The sequence below is a fragment of the Petaurus breviceps genome, unplaced genomic scaffold (genome assembly GCF_028583685.1).
Source record: "Petaurus breviceps papuanus isolate PSGF00001 unplaced genomic scaffold, PetGlider_PUasm1.0 181, whole genome shotgun sequence".
NCBI lineage: Eukaryota > Metazoa > Chordata > Mammalia > Diprotodontia > Petauridae > Petaurus > Petaurus breviceps.
The window spans coordinates 15560983-15579761 of NW_027185784.1; the positions used below are offsets into that span (position 1 = coordinate 15560983).

General features: G+C 44.0%; 1 protein-coding gene and 1 long non-coding RNA gene across 4 annotated transcripts in view; one reads left to right on the top strand and one right to left on the bottom strand.

Annotated features, from left to right (window-relative positions):
* PLXNA4 (plexin A4) overlaps positions 1-18779 on the bottom strand; it is a 780904-nt gene that overhangs the window by 654274 nt on the left and 107851 nt on the right. Inside the window, exon 2 of one of the 3 annotated variants that reach the window (XM_069087251.1) lies at positions 13877-13970. The gene's annotated coding sequence lies outside the window, so the exon portion shown is untranslated. Of the gene's footprint in view, positions 1-8590; positions 9296-13876; positions 13971-18779 lie in introns of those variants that run through there. The other 2 variants (XM_069087250.1, XM_069087252.1) reach the window with 2 other exon arrangements.
* Positions 8767-18779, top strand: part of LOC138160611 (uncharacterized) — a 37429-nt gene continuing 27416 nt past the window's right edge. Inside the window, exons 1-2 of the long non-coding RNA XR_011168174.1 lie at positions 8767-8904; positions 11805-11896. This is a non-coding gene — a long non-coding RNA (uncharacterized lncRNA). The remainder of the gene's footprint in view (positions 8905-11804; positions 11897-18779) is intronic.

The window sequence follows — 18779 nt, forward strand, 5'->3', positions numbered from 1 at the left end:
AGAGGAGAGGGGAGGGGAGGGGAGGGGAGTGAAAGCAAGAATGAAGAGAGGAGAGAAGAAAGGGAAAAAGAGGAGAGAATGAAAGAAAAAAGGTAGGAGAGAGGAGAAAGGGGAGAAGGGAAAGAAGAAAGGAGTGAAAGAGAAAAGAGAAAGGAGAAAGGAAGAGAAGAGAAGAAAAAAGAAGAGAGAAGAGAAGAAAGAGTAAAAGATAGAAGAGAGAGTAAAAGAGAAAAGAGAGAAGGGAGAGAGAAAGAAGAGAGAGGAGAAAGGGAGAGAGAGGAGAGAAGAAAGGAGAGAGTGAAAGAGAAAAGAGAGAAGGTAGAGAGGAGAAAGGGGGAGTGGAGAAAAGAGAAGACAGAGCAAAACAGAGGAGAAGAGGGGGTGGGGAACTAGCTGCATCTTTGCAAGATGGGATGGATTTCACTCCAGCCTGTCCTGAGGCCTAAATTCAGTTGCATGTCCTATTCATCCACACCTGACTCCCAAAGGGAAGGAAAAAAAGCCACCCCCAATGTTCTGTTTCCAGTCCCTGACCTTGACCTCTGGGCCGCTGCCCAGAAATGCCTCATTCCCCTTCTAGTTACAGAAACCAAATGACCCCCACAGACATCTCCCTCTACCAGTCTGAAATGAGGTAATTGAGTGTACTAAAAGAGAAATGAACAGTGTACTGGGATCATGGAAGCTTTTACATGGCTGGTTTCTTTTCCTAGATTTCTAATGGTTTTTCCTCATATACCTCCTTTGACTCTAACTTTCAGAGGGACTGCTTCTTTCCTATAGGAGCATGGGATTGATTCTGCTAAGGCTGTTCCATACACTGTCTGCCGGAGAATATCCTCTTAGCAAGTGATCTGTTTTGTGTCAGAGGGGACAAAACATCCCCAAATCCAATTTGCTGTATCCAAGGACAAGGCATTGTAGAGAGGGTGGGGGACGCTTCCCAGAGTCCAGAGGGCAGACAGGAAAGTGCTTGCAAGCTTGCAAACACCTGTTAACTGTTAGTCTTCTCAGGGCCCTCTCTTCTGTGGGGATTTAATCCTAGCCTGCCTTTCATTTTGCCAGAAGCTGCTGGGCCAGCAACCGGATAATGAAAATACTCCAACTATACCAAATTATTCCCTTTCCATAAAAGTAACAGTTGGAATATTGGTTAGGCAAAGAAAACCTTATCCATCTAAAAGAGCTGGGAGGAATTTTAGAGACCATCGAGTCATGGGGCCAGCAAACTATGGCCTGTGGGTCAAATCCAGCCTGCTGCCTGTTTTTGTATACTCCTGAGTTAGAATGAGGATTTTTTTGACCTTTGTTAACACAATAAAACTTTATTTAAAAATGTAAAAATCCTTCTCAACTCTAAGGTCATACAAAAGCTCCAGGAAGTAATTTGCTGACCTTGATCTAATCTAACTTGTTTATTTTATAGTTAAGGAAAGATTAAGTGAGATTAGGAGGAAATTAAGTGATTTACCCAGGTTACACAATCCATGTCTACCTACTATATCACATTACCTGGTGGATGTTTGTATCTTTTTAATGTACAAATATGTTATTTTGCATTATAGTGTACATGCCAGATCTCACCCCTGGAGTCTAAGCACTATGAGGTCAGAGACTTGTGTTTTATCCAAACTTTGTCTCTCTCTTAGTGTAGTGTACAATGTTCCACACACTGCTGATGCTAAATAAATATTCATGGATTTAATTTAAATACATATGTAGGCTGAATGTCTTTGTGGAAGGAAAAAAAAGTAACAATAATCCAGAGATAGCTATCCAGGGCTGTTTGCTAGGATAATTGGGTCAGAGAGACAGGAGGTCATCTGGTTCATCTTCATGCCTCTGGGCAAGACTAGACACAACCAATCTCAAGCACATGACTGTATATTCTCAAGATTTTAAGCAAAGGGCTCCCATAATCCTCTCTAGATACTTGCCTGAACATTGTCTTGATCCTCAAAATCAGCAAGCCAGCCCATTTAGTCCTAGTTCATGATCATTATCTCTACAGAACAGCCCATCAGAGGCCTAATGCAGATGCTGCAGGCTAGCCCACCAGAGTTGCCCCCCCAATAGGTCTAAACTAGCCAAAGCCCAAAGGGCAGTTTCTACCAGGGAAGGCATCACAAATCTGCCACACAAAAATGTCCTCCCTACCACACCCCTCAGATTCCAGAATCAGGAACCCTAGAACAAAGTATACTAACAGTATTCAAGCAGCTGCTGAGAGAAGCAAAGGACAGAACAGAAATGGATCCTTCACTTAATATCTTTTCCCCACAACAAAGGGAGAGCCAAATAAATTGTCAGGAATAACTCTGCTCAATACACTATCTACAAGCAAGCTATGGGCACAGTCTTGTGCGAATTTACATCCAAGAATAACTTTGTGGTGAAAAGTGGATTAGATTTAAACCAAGACTCAGGTTATCTTTCCCCACACTGGGCTTTCCATTGTGGTGATTCTTCTTAACTTCCTACAACCCTTTTAAATCAATCAAAGGGCAGCTCACATAGAGTACAACAATCTTGGTTCTTTCCCTTACTGCCTGTATGGCCTCATTTTCATCCTCTGTAATCAAATGTGTTAGATTAAATGACTACAACTTTGAAAAAAAAAGGGAATAGAGTTCCTTCCAGCTTTAAAATCTTGTGATTTTATGCATTTTTCCCATTTTGCATACAAGATAACTGAGTCTTAGAGACTTATATTGAATGTTCCCCCAAGATCATAAAGTTACCAGCGACCAACCCCATGCCCCCGCCAAAAAAAAAAACCCAGGGGCAGAGTCTCTGGATTCATAGATGCATTGAAATTTAGAGCAGGAAGGAACCAGAGATATCATCTAAGCTATTTCCATCATTTTATAGAAGAAGAATTCACAGAAGTTGAGACTCCTCCATGTTCCTCAATAAGGATTCAAATTCTAAGACAACCAGTGCTTTCCCCTACACCATTCTGTATCCTCAAGAGTGGCCCATAGCATCCTTCCTGAATAGATCTTCCTGTTTGTACACAGGACACAGCATAGAATTTTCACGTGGCTTAAAACCAGTGAAAAGATCTATACAGTATTCTCACTTTGGATATCTACTGTCCATCTTTCATTAAGGGGGATCCAATATTAACAACCCATGAGTAATGGACACCTTTCATCCTTAAGGCTCTGATGACTTTCATTCATTCATTCATTCAATAAATATTTATTAAGGGCTTACCTACTATGTACCAGGAACTGTGCTAGATTTTGAGAATCATAGACAAAAACAGAACAATCCCATGTCCTCAAGAAACTTAACCTACTCAGTAGAAATGACATACACACAGATAAAAATAAATATGAAATATATGCAGAGTAAATGCAAAGTGATATGGAAAAGTACTTATGAGTGAAGGGATGGGTGAGGAAATAGGGAGGGTCTCACATAGGAGGTTATCACTTGAGTTGAGGCTTGAAGGAAGGCAGGTATTCTAAGAAGCAGAGAAGAGGACTGAGAACACTCCAGGAATGGAGGAGAGAGAGCCTATGATTTGGCATAGAGGGGGCATGATAGAACCTGTGTAGAAGGGGAATAGTAAATAGACCTCTTCAGCTAGAACAGAGAGTATTTGAAAAGGAATCACATGCAATAACTAGAGAGGTAGGCCAGAGCATGATTGCTAAAAGCCTTTAAATGTTAAAGTGGAGTGATACAGTGAATAGAGAACTAGACATGGAATCAGGAAGACCTAGGTTCAAACCTAGCCTCAGACACTTACTAGCTGTGTGACCTTGAGCAAGTCACTTAACCACTGCCTGCCCCAGTTTCCTCATCTACAACGTGGAGATAATAATAGTACCTTCTCCTAGGATTGTTGTCAGGATGAAATGAGATCATATTTGTAATGTGCTTAGCACAGTGTCTTTTAAGTACATAGTAGGTGCTTAATAAATGTTCACTTCCTTCCCTTCCAGTGTCTCACCCTTGAACCCAATCTGGTACCCAGAAAATCTTGATTCCCAGCTATATAAGCAATCCTGGTAGAATAGAATCTGGGGTGAGGGTGGGGGGGGTTGACTTCTGTCATTGTATTCCCAGCACCTAGCGCTGTTGCTACCACATAGTAGATATTTTAAAGTGCTTGTTGGATTGAATTGAATTTAATATCTACCAAGCAGAGGGGCCAAGCCTCAGGCCCACAGAAGGAGGTCATGTCTCTGCTTTCTGAATCATGATGCCTGCCTTGTTTTCTTTTTTTTTTAAGCCCATCTATTATTGCCTAGCAGCATGGGTTTCCTTTGGTCTCACTGCTGACTCTAGCTTTATGCTTCAACTTTAATGTTATAGACTTGGCAGAGGGGAGGGGAAAGTAGAGAGGGAGGGGGGAGAAGAAAGAGGAAGGGGTGGGGAAGCTATGGGAGTGGAGGTGGTATTTCACTCCTTATTAATAGCCAATGTCTGCATGGCTCTGAATGGACTAAGCAGTGCTCATCAGAGCCTATAGGGCAATTACCCTAATCATGTGGATCTCCTAAACAGCCGCTTGATTTATTAGCCAGACGTCTTTTTAAAATGCCGCTCTTAAATATAAATAACACTTAATCATCCAGCTGTCGTTAAGTTCATGTTATATTGATTTCTTGGAGTGCCACAAATTTGAGGGCCAATGGGCAGGCGGATGTATGCAAAAAGCCAGGAGGTGGATTTGTCAAAGGTGGGAGTTAGGCAGGTGCTTATGTAGAAGGGGAAAGGAGAAGTCTTGTATAAGGACCCTAGAGTCTGGTCCAGCGTCACTTCAGCGGGTACCTTGGACAATGGTGTACTGTTGGCATATTGGTTTCCCTGTGCAGACGCAGCCCATGTTTATAAAACAGAGGTTTTCCTGCATCATCATAATGCCATCCTACTCCTCGTCACATCTTGTATTTTCTAAAGCTGCCATATACATTATTTCATTTAATACTTATATCAAGTCTATCAAGCTTGGCAGGGCTGGCATTATTATCCTCATTTGATAGATGGGGAAACTGAGACCCAGGGAAGAAAAAAAAGATTTGCCCTACTTCATATGACCAATTAATGGCAGAGATGGGACTCAAATCCAGGTCTTCTGGCTGCTAGTTCATTGCTCTGTTTTCTACGTTAAAAAAATTTGATTGTGAACTCCTTGAGGGCAGGGACTTTTGTCTCTTTTTCTATCTTAGCAGTGCCTGGCATATAGTAGGCACTTAATAAATGTTTATTGACTGATTGACACAGCCCTATCAAGAAGTCTCTTATAATACCTCTGGTCCATCACCTCTTATATGCCTTATTTAAATGACCATGGGGAGAATGGGACTAAGATATGCATTTTCTAAAACCTCTCCTTCCCAATCACACATTGGTTATAACTACAAATCCAGGTTACTTGAATTTACCCTTGCCCCATCCACTGATGCCCTCTAAGACTTCATTTCCCAAAAGGTCCTGACTGTAGTCCCAAACAACAGTATGTGTGGTTAAAATAATAGGGGAGATAGAGCGCAGGCCATCCATAGGCTCTGCTATTCAGATTTCACTGTCAGCAGAGAGGAGCAGCAATGAGCAGCAGGAGAAAGGGGAGATGGAGAGAAGGAAAAAGGAAGTAAGTTAACTGTCTCCTAGTCTTCCAAAAAATATTTGCCAAACATCAGTGTGCATCCAAGATAAAGTCCTCTGAAAGTGGGGGAAAAAAGCCTCCAAGAAGGAGGGTAGAAATTCTCTATGGAAGCCCAAGGGCAACTAGCTTTCCAGCACCAACCCAAGAAAGCTTGCAGCACATAAGGCATCCTAGATCTGCCATACATAATCAATTCCTTCATGGCTGGGATTTTTTTTCCAACACAGTTACCTGCAAAATGATTAAGACCCCTGAGAAATTAAAAAGAAAGAAACAGGGGTAGATGATATGTGACATAGTCCAAGGCTGGGCAAGAGAACCAGGAAAATAAGATCCATTACACATAGGTTTTGCACAGATACTAATCAATGCTTGATTTGTACTAGAAACCAATTTTATGTCTATTGCTTAGTGGGAAAATGTAGGGATTTTTGAATCTAGAAGCTTAGCATAACCACTCCTTGCTTTGAATGAAAATGACATCGAAAGCAATCTAAATTCTTCTTTTGTGCAAACACATGAAGTCAGAAGAGATTGAGGGGTAGGGGTGGGATAGTGAAGGAAAACAGGGCTGTAGGGAAGCTAAGAATGGAGCAGGAATCTAGGTGAAAGATCTACAAACATTTGAGAGACCTGTCCCTAAAACCCTTTACCCCAAACAAGGTTTTATGAGGGAATATTTGTTTACCTGGGAGGCATCCCACTGTTGCCATAGTACAATATTTCTATAATAATCCATGTGCTTCTGAATGTTTGGATCAGTTTTCCCTATCTACATAATTTGAGGGCATAAATTCAGGTTCCTGTTGCCAACACAGAAAAGAGACTTGTTCCGGCACTATTGTCAGGCAAGGTTGTACAAGCGGACGTATACAGCCAGGCTCTGAGGGTATGTGTAGAGGAGGAAGTGGGAGGGGGTTGGATGTGTGCAGATTCACACCATTCTGAAAAGGAAAATCATCTTTCCCCCCACTGGGCTCTTTCCATTGTGGTGGCTCTTCTTTATTTCCTTCCACCCTGTTCAATCAATCAAAGGGCAGCTCACATAGCACACAAGAATACAATCCTTCTCCCTGGGTACCAGCTCTGCCTCTCCCTGTCCTAACCGGAGACCTAAAAGCTGAAAAAGTTTGGAAATGCCAGAAAAGGAAACTGGCTGGAAGAGATCACCATTGCAATGCCTTTCTTCAAGGATTTGCAGAAACTATCCCCCAGAAACTCCACCCAACCTTGACCTCTTGTTGGGGGTGTCTTTTTTTTATTTTGACTTTTATTTGCTTGGAGACATACATCAGACTTTCCCCTACTAGTTCCCCCCCCAAAAAAAAACCATGATCTTATAACAGCACGTACTTATTCTCTTCATTACCAGATTTTCCAGTGCACTAATTTAATAAGGGATAGATCCAGGTCTGAATCTGTATCTACTAGTAGATTTGTATCTATATTGATTTATAGATCTGCACTATATTGTCAAGCAACCCAGGTTAAATCATTATGGTTCTAGACCACCCATCCTTCTTGTTCAAACTTTTGATTCCCAGTTTGAGTTGCTCTTTGCAGGGAGAACTGGTGAGGTTGGGAAGACCCTCTGGAGCACCCAGTCTTAGAAAAGTTTCGAAAATGAAAAGCATATGACTGACCAACCAAGGAGACTAGGAAGAGCTTTTGGAAGAATGAGGCAGCTACCCTAAAGGTTTGTAGGGATGCTGGTGCCTCTTATCAATTGTCCAACTGTAAGATCAGCTAGGCTGTGGGAGATTGTATCTAAACCAAGAAAGCCTCTTACTTAAAAGACAGTTACCATCTGGATGGTGGTGAGATGAAAGCATCTCCACCATTCCATCCCATGCCACTTCCCCCAAGGAATACCCTCTCCCATTCCTCTTCCTCAACTACACACCTCTAAAGGAATGTGACAGGTTCAGACAGGGTGGGTTGGGGAGGGGAGACTGCCGAGTGAAACCTATTTGTCCCATACTACACAGTAAAAAGAGAAAGCAAAGGAGAGAGCCTAGTCAGGTATCCCTTACTCAGTTTTCCCCAATTCTGTCTGAGCTTCACCCACTGACTATGGCTGTGAGTTGGTGAATCCCAGAGGGTCTAAACTGTCTCTGGACAAGCCAATATAAAAGTCCCTCGAGGGTAGCATTCCTTAAGCTCCCCCCCCCCCCCCATCCAAAAGCTTGAACTCCGTTTCATTGCCAGAGAAGCAGTGCTGTGCTTTGGCTCAGAGTGGCACCAGAGCTGCCTTTTGCTGGGGAAAACACGTTCTGGCTTACAGAGCATACCCATTTACTTCCCCAAAATTATAATAATAATTAAAATCGCAGAGTGTTCCAAAGGGCTGCCAAACAGTGTTTGCATAGCGCAGATCTCAGAGACCTCCGATCAGGTTTCAACCCTCCCCCCCCCCCATCCCAATATTCTCCCCCTTAAAAAAAAGACAGGTAGACTTTAAAAAATTGGGAACTCAGAAATACTCCCTCAGCTGCTACGGGGAGAAGGGAAATGTATTCTAAAAAGATTTTTTTTAAAAAAGGAAGGGGGAAAAACACCATTAAAGTCGTGCTGTGGAGAAGTCGGATCGTAGGGAGAGTCAGAAGAGAGAGAGAAAAGAGGAGAAATACCTATTCTCGTGGCTCTGCACCTAAGCAGGTCTCCAGGTGGCAAGTGTGTGTGTGTATGTGTGTGTGTGTATGTGTGTGTGTGTGTGTGTGTGTGTGTGTTTGGTGGTGCGCACGATTGGTTGGAGCCGGGCTGGTTTGAGGGGTGAGTGGGGGAATCACCAGGACCTGGGGACGTTTCCGCCCAGACACCTCCCTTCACCCACTTCCTCTCCATCTCTACACTACCCTCCCAGAGCCCAAGGATGCAGCGGACAGACAGATAGATAGGAGCCCCCGGCCCGGCCGCTGCTCTGTCCTCCTTCCCCGGCAGGGACCCGCACGCTTCTCAGCTTCTTACCTGGGATTGCCGCTTTTCCCTCCTTCAGCGGGAGCGCCGCATTGACACTGCAGATGGTGTCTCTCCCTCTCTCTCCCTCTCTCTCTTTCTCTCTCTCTCTCTCCTCTCTCTCCCTCTGTCTCTCTCTCTGTATGTGCGTGTGTGTATGTCTCCCTGTATGCCTCTTCAATCCCAAATCCCAAACAAAAATATTCCACAGATGCAAAGGAAAGGGGTTTAAAAAGGAAAAGAAAAACCAAGAATAATGTAAAGCCTTTGGCTCTGAACAGATCCTCTTCCAACGTCCGAGGGAGAGAAATGTCCAAAAAAAATGGGTAAGCGAGTCCAAGCACCCCTCTTTCGTCCAGTTACCCCCCAAAGCTGGGCAGCAGTGGAGGCTTTCCGCCGCTGCAATGACGATTGGGGGCTGCCCCCTGCACCCCCACTCCACCCCCCCGGAGGGCTCGATGTCCTTGATGCCAAGCGGGCAACGGCGGCGTCACTGAGCGCCGCCCATCGCCCAAGTCCGGCGGCTCCCCAGCCCCGGGTGCCCGGGTGGCCGGGCTGGGAGCGCTTTCCCCTGGCACTGCAGCTCTCCCCAGCCAGTCGGGGCTCTTGCCTCCACTGTGGGAACCCTCCCCGCCCCCCCCACGCGGCCACCAGCTCCGGAGGCAGGCGTCAGCTGCCCAGGCACCACTCGTGTCCCCCCTGGAGAGCTCGGGGGCAATGCCAAGAGACTCGGGGTTCGGCAGCTGCTCCCCAGGGAGAATGGGTGCTGCTGCTGCTGCTGCTGCCGCCGCCGCTGCTACTGCTACTGCTGCTGCCGCCACTGGAGCTGCTGCTGCGGCTGCCGCGGCTGCTGCTGCGGCTGCTGGGGCTGCTGAGGTTGCGGCGGCGACAGCGTCGGCGGCGGCGGCGGCTCCAGGGGCTGCTACTGGTGCGAGTCCTCTGGGCTGTCCCCCTGGCCCCTCGGACGAGCTGGTAGGAAAGTTTGCAGGGGGCAGAGAGCTGAGCTGCCGCTGGCTCGGCCGCCGCCGCCGGAGCTCACAGGCTGCCTGCTGCCGCCGCGGCTCGCCGCTGCTGTGCATTGAAGCCCGGCCAAGCGCTGCAAAAACTCCAGCTGCCTGGCGCTCTCCGGGTCCTCCTCTGCTCCCCCCCTCCCTTCTTGCTTTCCTCTCTCCCTCCCTCCCTTCCTTCTTCCCTCTCTCCCTGTCCTCCCCTCCCCACAGCCTGCTCTCCCTTTCCCTCTCTGGAGCTCTCAGGCTCCAAGCCTGCTACTGACATGTAGACTGTGAGAGAGCTGCCGGCAGAGGGGGCCGGGGGCCGTGGGCTCCCCCAGGACTCACCACCGATCCTCACTCACACACACACATACACGGATATATGCGGAAACAGACTGAAGCATGTACTGACCCCCACCCTGAAACCCACCCGGAGACACAGACAGGGCTGGAGTCAGAGCTGGGCACGTAGAATGATGGAGGCACACAAGGGCTCGCAAAATGGGCCACAGACACTAGCAGCCTGAGACCCACGTAGACATAGTCCAGAGCCAGGCTGGGAGCCACTCAGACATGCGATGGTACGCTTCTCCCGATCCCCACCATACAGACAAGCTAGCACCCTCGGAGAGGCAGAGAGATGCACTGGTCTTGTTCTCATCTGGGTTCAGATCCAGGAGATGTGCTGTTTGTTTGTTTGTTTTTTTGTTTTAGCTTTGTAGCTTGATTGATCAAAGTGACTTTACTTCTCTTGGCCTCAGTTTCCTCATCTGTTCAAGGAAAGGAATGAACTAAGTAGTATCTCTTTCTAATTCCACATTAGCAAACCAAAGCAATGTCCCATACATATACCCTGGGTCATACTTGGTTTGCATGTATATGCATGTGTACCTTTGTGTTGGGATGGCAGGAAGGAAAGCAAGACAGACACCCTTGTCCTGTTGAGCAGCCTGACTTTTTTTTTTAGCAATTTATTATTGGGGAAAATGGTGGAGGTGAACCAATAGTGGCTTCCTAGCTCTAGAATTTCTTTCTCCTGAGAAATTCACACACATACACACACACACACACACACACACACACACACACACACACACACACCAGTTCCCAATATACCATGTTCCCAAGTTAAAATACCTCCATTCTCCCCTCCTTCCCTCCAGAAATTCTGCTATGGCTTAAAGTATGACTCCTCCTAGAGATAAGAGTATCTTTACAGGGATCAAGGCCTTAACAATTAGGTGGAATTTCTGGCAACAGCAAGGACAGAAAGGGAAGAGAGACCAGAAATAAAAACATAAATAGCCCAAATGTGTTTTGCTAGACCTGCATACAAGGGCAAAAGGGGGTCAATGAGCTACCTATCTGTTAAATCTTTGGGTGTGCTTTGTACTCAATGTGTACATACTGAATGTTGATAACTGGAAAAGAAGAAGAGGAAAAGGAGATAACTGACTTTTGGTGAAAGATAATACAGGAGTCATCATAAAAGCCCTTCGAGTCTGGAGCCCTCCTTTCAACATATCATTCCCCAGAAAGCAGTGAGGACTTATCTTATTAGTTTACATTAATAAGCCTGGTCTGGCTCCTCTCTTCTCAGAAATCCTGTATCCCAGACCCAAGATAAAACAGACAAGACTGATATCAGGTTAGTTTCTGAAGCCTTCTCCTCCCCATAACCATGTGACTAAATCATATAATACTCAATAAAGCTGTGTGTCTACTGTAAAGGCAGCAATTTGTGACTGAGGAACCCCAGAACTGAGGCTTCCAATATCTTCCTAAGTATCTTCTCCCCAACAGAAACCACCATAAGCCCATTCCCAGAGGTGACATCCCATGAAGACCTATTGAAAACCCTAATGGGTTACTTAAGGGATGTGGTTCAATAAAAGGGGAGGAAAAATAACCCTTAAAATGTCCGTTTGCCACTCAGCTTTCAGTGTCTGCCATAAAAATTCAGGCTGGGGGGAGGGGGGAAAGACGAGGAGATAACTCTGTGTTCATTCTCAGTCATAACAGTAGATATTTTTTTAATAGAACATGATTGTCTTTTTCTTGCAGAAAGTGTGAGTGTATATATACTATGTGTAGATGGTGAGCCCCAGATTTACATTTTCTGATGGATGGATGAGGATGCAAAGGCTTGGATTTTTTTTTTGAGGTGGTGCATAAAATGTATTTATTATTCTTTATCTCCTGCCTGGTTTGCAGTGTCGTTTGTTTTCATTCAGAGAAATGAATGCCATGTGGTGCCTGAAGAGTAATAACAGAGCCAAATGACAAGGAAAGAATGAGGCAGAAATCTGAGAGATACAATGGGCAGGTGAGTAACCCTAGTAGATTACTCCTGTTGTTAATGGCATGGTATCAGTGAATGTCTTTTCCTGACTTCCTCCCAGTTAATAACAAGAAGGAGAGACTTCTAGATTTGGACCTATAAATTCGGAGGTGGTGGTATCATTATTAAGGGGCAGAAAGAACTGAATTCACAACAGTTGTGACTTGCTTTTAAATGTGTTTTGCTAAATCCTTGGAATTACTTAATGCTATTCGGAAATCCAATGACTTGTCCATGATTGAAAAAAAACAAAACAGGTTGACCATATCTGAAGATGATAAGAGAGGTGTGATGTTAAAGGTGGTAATGACAGTTTGTGTTGGGGATGATACTGATGGTGATGAAGATGATCCCAGTGGATCTTTAAGAAAGAAATATATCTCAGAGTAGTTAAACCCATTGCTTAGCCTGCCTATAGTCTATGAATAGAGGCATTTATTTTTTAAAAGTCCCAATAGCATCATCACATGAGCAATTGAAGAATTATTTCTTCACTGGAGGGTGATTTCTTCCATCCTTTTGAAGACTGGGAGAGGGAGGGTGAGTGGGAAACATAAACATTCCTTCCTCTATGGACAGAGATCAAACATCTAGTCTAACGGAGGATAGGACAGAACACTACAGGTTAATATATTCCCTTCCACAGGAGGGAAAAGTCTTAAATAAGTAGTTACTTTATCTGGCTTTGGGGTTCCCCCAAATTATCTTTGTCCTCAGTGACTACTTCTGTGGGATTTTGTCTTCCACCAAACCATGGGTTTTGGAGGTGGTCATTGACTGAACCACTTCCAAAGGGAATTGGATGAGGGCTAAAATCCCCAATTTTTCTGTCACTTAGTTGCTAAGAAAGAGGACTGCTATTTAAGTTGATAAAAGTCGGATTCGCTTGTTCAATAAATTACCAGAGCCTGGGGGTGCTATTGTGATCCCCCTCCTGCCGCACTGCCCCTGCACACAAGTATAGCCCCGTTTTGGAAGGAGTTTTGTGCCTTAGCAAAAAAACGACCTGCAGTCAGGTCTGAAAAAACCGAAATTGTGGCGCCACCTGCAGGAGACCAGAAATATCAGCATCTCTTCAAGACACCAGCTGAACCTGGACTGCGAGGCGGAGCGGAGGCAGACGTCTTCCGCAGTGTGCGACTGCAGCCCCGAGCTTCAGGTCACGAGTGTGCCGAAATCAAACCATTTCTCAATTCCCCCTTGGCCCCTGTTTTCCTAGTTGTATCTGTAGCTTCCCCTAGGCAGGATTTATCCTAGCATGACACACTCCAGCATCCTTCAACCTGCATCCCCCTTTGAAAAGAGCTAATTCAATTTTCCATCCACTCCATGCTCACAAGATGCTGTGGTGTTCATAATTCAGTCAACTAAAGGGAGCCTGTCTTTCCTCCATTTATTTAAGAGTTAAATCAGTCTCTAGTCCAACTATGTTTGTTTCAAGACTTTGAGAATGGGACAAATAAATGCCGAAAAGAGGGAAGAGCAAAGAGGAAGGAATAAAGGAGGAGGCAAGCTGTTTCCTGATCCCTGTCTGATGCTGAAAAATAAAACTCCGTTTATCATACCGATGTTACCAAGACATAGAAGGCTCAGCTATGGCCATTCTCAGGTGTTGCATCACAAAGGAATATTGGACATCTGGTGGAAAGTGATGGAGAAAGGCTAGTGTAATTGAGGCACAATCGAAAAAAAAAAAAAACAGAACCAAGAAATCAATAATAGGCAATGACCACAAGAAAGCAAATGGAAACAACACTAAGGTACACAAAAATTCAGATAAAATGCCTCAAGCAATCTTGGTTCCAGAAGACTCCTCACAAAACATGCTTCCCTCTGCTCAGTACAGAGATGGCAGGCCAGCGGTGCGGAGTGCTATATAAAATCATAGTCAATCTAACATTTTTAAGATAATCTAGCCAAAAAGGCCTTGGCTCATTCCCGGCTACACATGACCCTTCACCTTACCTGAATCCTGGTTTTGCTTATTTGAAGTCAACTGCAGCATCAGCTGAAGAGCACTGCTTCCTCCTCCACAACAGCTCCAGGCAGCTCCAGGATACTGTGGGTAAGGACTGAAATTAGAGTCAAGAAAACTTGAGTTTGAGTCCTGCCTCAGAAACTTGCTGGGTATATGCTCATGGGCAAGTCACCGTATTTATTTGTTTGTTTTTGACAAGTCACTTTAAAAAAATGTATTTGCCTCAGTTTCCTCAACTGTAAAGTGGGAGTAATAATAGCACTTACCTCTGAGGGTTGTTGTGGGGAGCAAATGAGATAATATTTGTAGATTGTGTTGCATACCTTAAAGCATGATATAACTGCCAGTTAGCTAAATAGGGACATTAAACAGCAGTCTGAAGAGTTTGTAGCATCAACTGTGATTCTGACATTTACAGACCATTAGTGGATGCTTGTCATCTGCTAACTGCTGTTGGACCTTCTCCTGATTGAATCAGTCAGAGAAGGAGTAACCTAGCAGCCTCTGAAGAAAACAGATTTATTAAGCACCCACTGTGTGCCAAGAATTGTACTAATTGCTTCACTTACGTTATCTCAGTTAAGACTCAAAAACAGCTCTGGAGCACAGGTGCTATTATTATCTTCATTTTACAGTGAAAAAAAAAAAACTGAGGCAAACAGAGGTTGTGGTTTGCCCAGGTCACGCAGCTAGCCTGTGAGGCAGGATGCAAACTCAGGTCTTCCTGACTCTAAGCCCAGCCTTTTATCTACTGTACCACCTGGGGCTTCTAGGCAGAGGGTCCAGAGTTTGGACTTCTAATGGGATCCACAAAACCTCATTAATATGGAATGATGAGCTTAAGCTATCAAGATGAAATTGACTAGGAATGAATGGAAAATCTTGCATATCAGTTAGAACTCTTCGGTGCATGACTTCAGGATAGAGGAAATATGACTAAAAATTGCTATTTGTCAAAGATATCTGGAGCTTCTAGGGGGCTGCAAGTTGAATAAGTCAGCTATGTGGTGAGGCATCCCAAGAGGTTAATATGATTTGGGGCTGCATTAAGAGACCTGGAGTAATCAGATTAAAAGAAGTAGAACCACTATCATCTTCCATGGTCAGAGTATATCTAGAATCTTGTGCCCAGTTCTGCATGATACATTTTAGAATGAACACCGAAAGGACAATTTCCAAAACACCTCCAAAGGAGAGTGGTCAGGCTAGTATGAACAAGGCAAAATTATCACAGCTAAAGGACCTGGTGATGGTCAGCATCCAGGAGAAGAGAAGACAGGGAAGAAAAGAAATGCTGTTTTCAAACAACTGGAGGATTATCTTGAAAAGGAAGAATTGGCCTTGGCCATAAATAGTTTCAATGGGTACAGGTCAAATTTTACTTATACATAAGGAAAAACCTTTCTCATAATTAAAGCTATATAAAAATCTAACAGGAGCTCCAGAATGGTAGTGAATTTCTCAAAACTAGAAGTATTCAAGCGTCAGAATGGTGGTTAGTTCTTCATTCCTGGGAGTATTCAAATAGGATCTGGATAATCAACACCTGGGATGATTCCGCTTGCTATTAAAAATGCTAGCCAGGGTTGAACTAGATTACTTCTGAGACCTTTCCAAATCTAAGTTCATAATTCCATAATTCTGATACCTACATCTCCTGTCACTGGTTTGCTGAGCTGTCTACCCACATCAAGCCAGCCAGAGATGATAAAATATCACTGGCTAGGTTGATGTTGACTTACTTGTCAGTGAGCCAGTAACATCGGTGGAAACAGAGCGAGAGAGAGGACTGGTACCCTTCTCCCTTCATTTTAATGCCACAGAACTATTTCTGGGTCCTCACTGGCATAACATTCCTGCATCTAGTTTTACCCCAGATCACTTGACAGGACATGTGAGTAAACCACTTGATATCTTGAAATCCACTTTCTCTTTTATAGAATTAGAGATTTAGATTTGAAAGGAACCTTAACAAAGCTAGAGCTAGCAATAATTGTACTTGGGGCAAATCTGGGATAAGGGATGGAAGAAATATGTGATTCTGGATAGCACAAGATTTCTACATTGCAGAAGGACTGGTTCCTGCTTGGGGAGGAGGGATGTAATTGCCAAGGGAAGGAAGCAAGTCCCTGGTCAAAGCTAGTGCTATGGATAAGGCTGAGCCAGAACTCCTAAGACCCTCATTTTGCAGATGGTAAAATTGTGGTCCATAGATACCAAATGATTTACCTAGGGTACTGAGTAGCCATGAATTGAACTCAGGCCCTCTTGCTCCAGATACAACATACCTACTATTTATTCTTCCAAAGAAGCCGGGATGACACAACAAATGAGCCATGTAAAAGACTTTAATCTCTTTCCTTAGGGTCAACCTAACTGAGAACAACTGTTACTGGTATTATTCTCCTAGATGGGGAAATTCTCCCTACAGATAAAAACACAAGTCCCGTCCCTATCCCAACTCCTATTACTTTTTGTACTGTAGTCAGAAACCCTATTGCATTCCACATAACATTTTGACATGTAGTAGAATCATTCAAATGCTTATAGAGTGTCGTGTCCTTTTAGCAGTGACTAGAAGAAGCTTCGAGCCGGAGACAAATTCAGTTCCCATTAACATCCATGGGTGGCTCTGGGGTTTCCGTATCAGACTATGTTTTCACTGAAAGGACCACCATTGATTCAGTCTATGAATTCCTATGGAGGCCTCAAAGGAAGAAAAGAAGAAAGATATTTCTTGACCAAGGATATTTTATAATACACTCAGCACTGATACCATGTTAAGCATAAAAGTAATGTTCATGACCTATTGTCCAGAGGACATGTGTTTTAGTTGGGTTTTTCCTCCAGAAGTAGGAATGGATGGTTTTGTCCATGAATTATCCGCACTCTGGGGCTTGGATCCCCTTGGGACTAATGGCACACATTTGAGAGATGACTGACTGGGGTTAGGCATACACTCTGGCCACAGAACAAAGTTAACTGACCCACATGGGAATCAAAACCCGTGACCTTGGCCTCATTAGCCCCTTGCCATTAGCCACCTGCGATAACTGGTCACAGACAGACAAAGGCACGAGGAGAGATACTGTCGTGTGATTTTCCCCATACTGGACTTCAGTGGGTGTTGAAACATATGTTTCCAGGAAATCCTTTCAGAGCCCAAGTGTGGAACCTCTTAGCACATTTCTATCAGCAGTGAAAATGAGAAAACTCAACTGGATGTCTGGAAAGCATCAAGGATAAAAATTTTAAGTTGCTTCTAGAATCCAAGGTGTCTAAAGTCAAAGGGTCCTGATAATGAATAGAAATAGGTTGCTGTAAGTCTTCTAATTTTCACAAACCTTGCTGTTATTGGCTACTAGTCACCAAAAGCCTTTCCATCATGCCTGGACCCAAGTATCCAGAATTAAACAGGAATAGTAAAATCTGGCACCTACAGGGTACCACTCTCAGCAACTGAAGGTACTCTGCACACCTGATCTCAGAGGTCATAGAAATCACATAATGGTGGTCCTGAAAGGAACTTTAGAGACCATTTAGCCTAGTGGTTTCCAGATTTTATGTGGCAACCATCTCTTTTTAAAAAATATTGCCATACCACACTGTTCAGATGATGATCTACATGAAGTCTCATTAGATGGCATTTTATTCAAGAAAAATTAAGAATTTTTATAATACATAAAATCTTAAGCATACAATAAAAATATAAATAATAAATAAAATATATAAAAAACAATGCAGACAACTGCTGCATTGAATTCATTGTTATAGAATTATAGAGTTTGGAGAAAGAAGGGACCTCAGGAACCATCTAGTCCTAGTCCCTCATTTTATACGTGAGGAAACTGAGGCCCAGAGAAGCTCAGTGACTTCCCAAGGTCACACAGGTGGCTAGGAGGATTTGAACATAGATTCTCCAATTGCAAATCTAGCACTCTTGCCTCCAAAAAACAAAGGGGGAAAGTAGCTATCCTAAAAACCACCCTCTCGAGAGGTTAGATTTCTATGGTCAAGGGTGAGGTTGGCTCTTCAGCAACTAAAGGTGGGCTAAGATGGGCCCTTGGTTATTCAATATTCCTGCATGGAATGGTCCCAGCCTGGTCACTGGCTCAAGATTCTCCCATTCCTATAGGGGGATGGGAGGCTCCAGGCCAATATTAGAATGGGTCCTGGACCCATAGGGTATGCTGCAACCACAATAAACATTTACCTCCTCCCTCCAAGAAAAGGACCCCTTTCTCTTCCTCACCTGCCACCCTGGAGAAACCTAGCACTTGTTCTACTGATTGGTGACTCAATCACCAGAACCACACTTTAAGGAAAGACACCTTTTTTTCTACCATTTTCTCCATTTTCCCTTAGAATATAAGCTCCTTGAGAGCAAAAATTGTCTTCTTGACTTGTTTTTGCATCCAAGTATTTAGAACAGAATAACTGCTTAAGTGCACACTCTCAGGCAATCAATATTTATTAAGTACCTAGGTGCCAGGCACTGTGCTAAGTATCAGTGATACAAAAAGAGGTAAAAGACAGCCTGTGCCCCCAAATTGCTTATACTCAAATGAGAGATACAACATGCAAACAAATATATACAAAACAAGCTATATACAGGATAAATATGAAATAGTCAACAGGGGGAAGGCACTTACAAAAAGTTGGGGAAGGTTTCCTGTAGAAAGTGCAACTTTAGTTGAGACTTAAAGGAAGCCAGGGAGGTCAGTATTTAGAAGGAAAGCATTCCAGGCATGGGGGGGCGGGGAATGGCCAGAGAGAATATCTGCAACTGATACATAGTCTCTGTGTGTGTGTGTATGTCTCTCCCTCTCTCTCTCCCTCTCTCTGTCTCTCTCTCTGTCTCTCTCTGTCTCTCTGTCTCTCTGTCTCTCT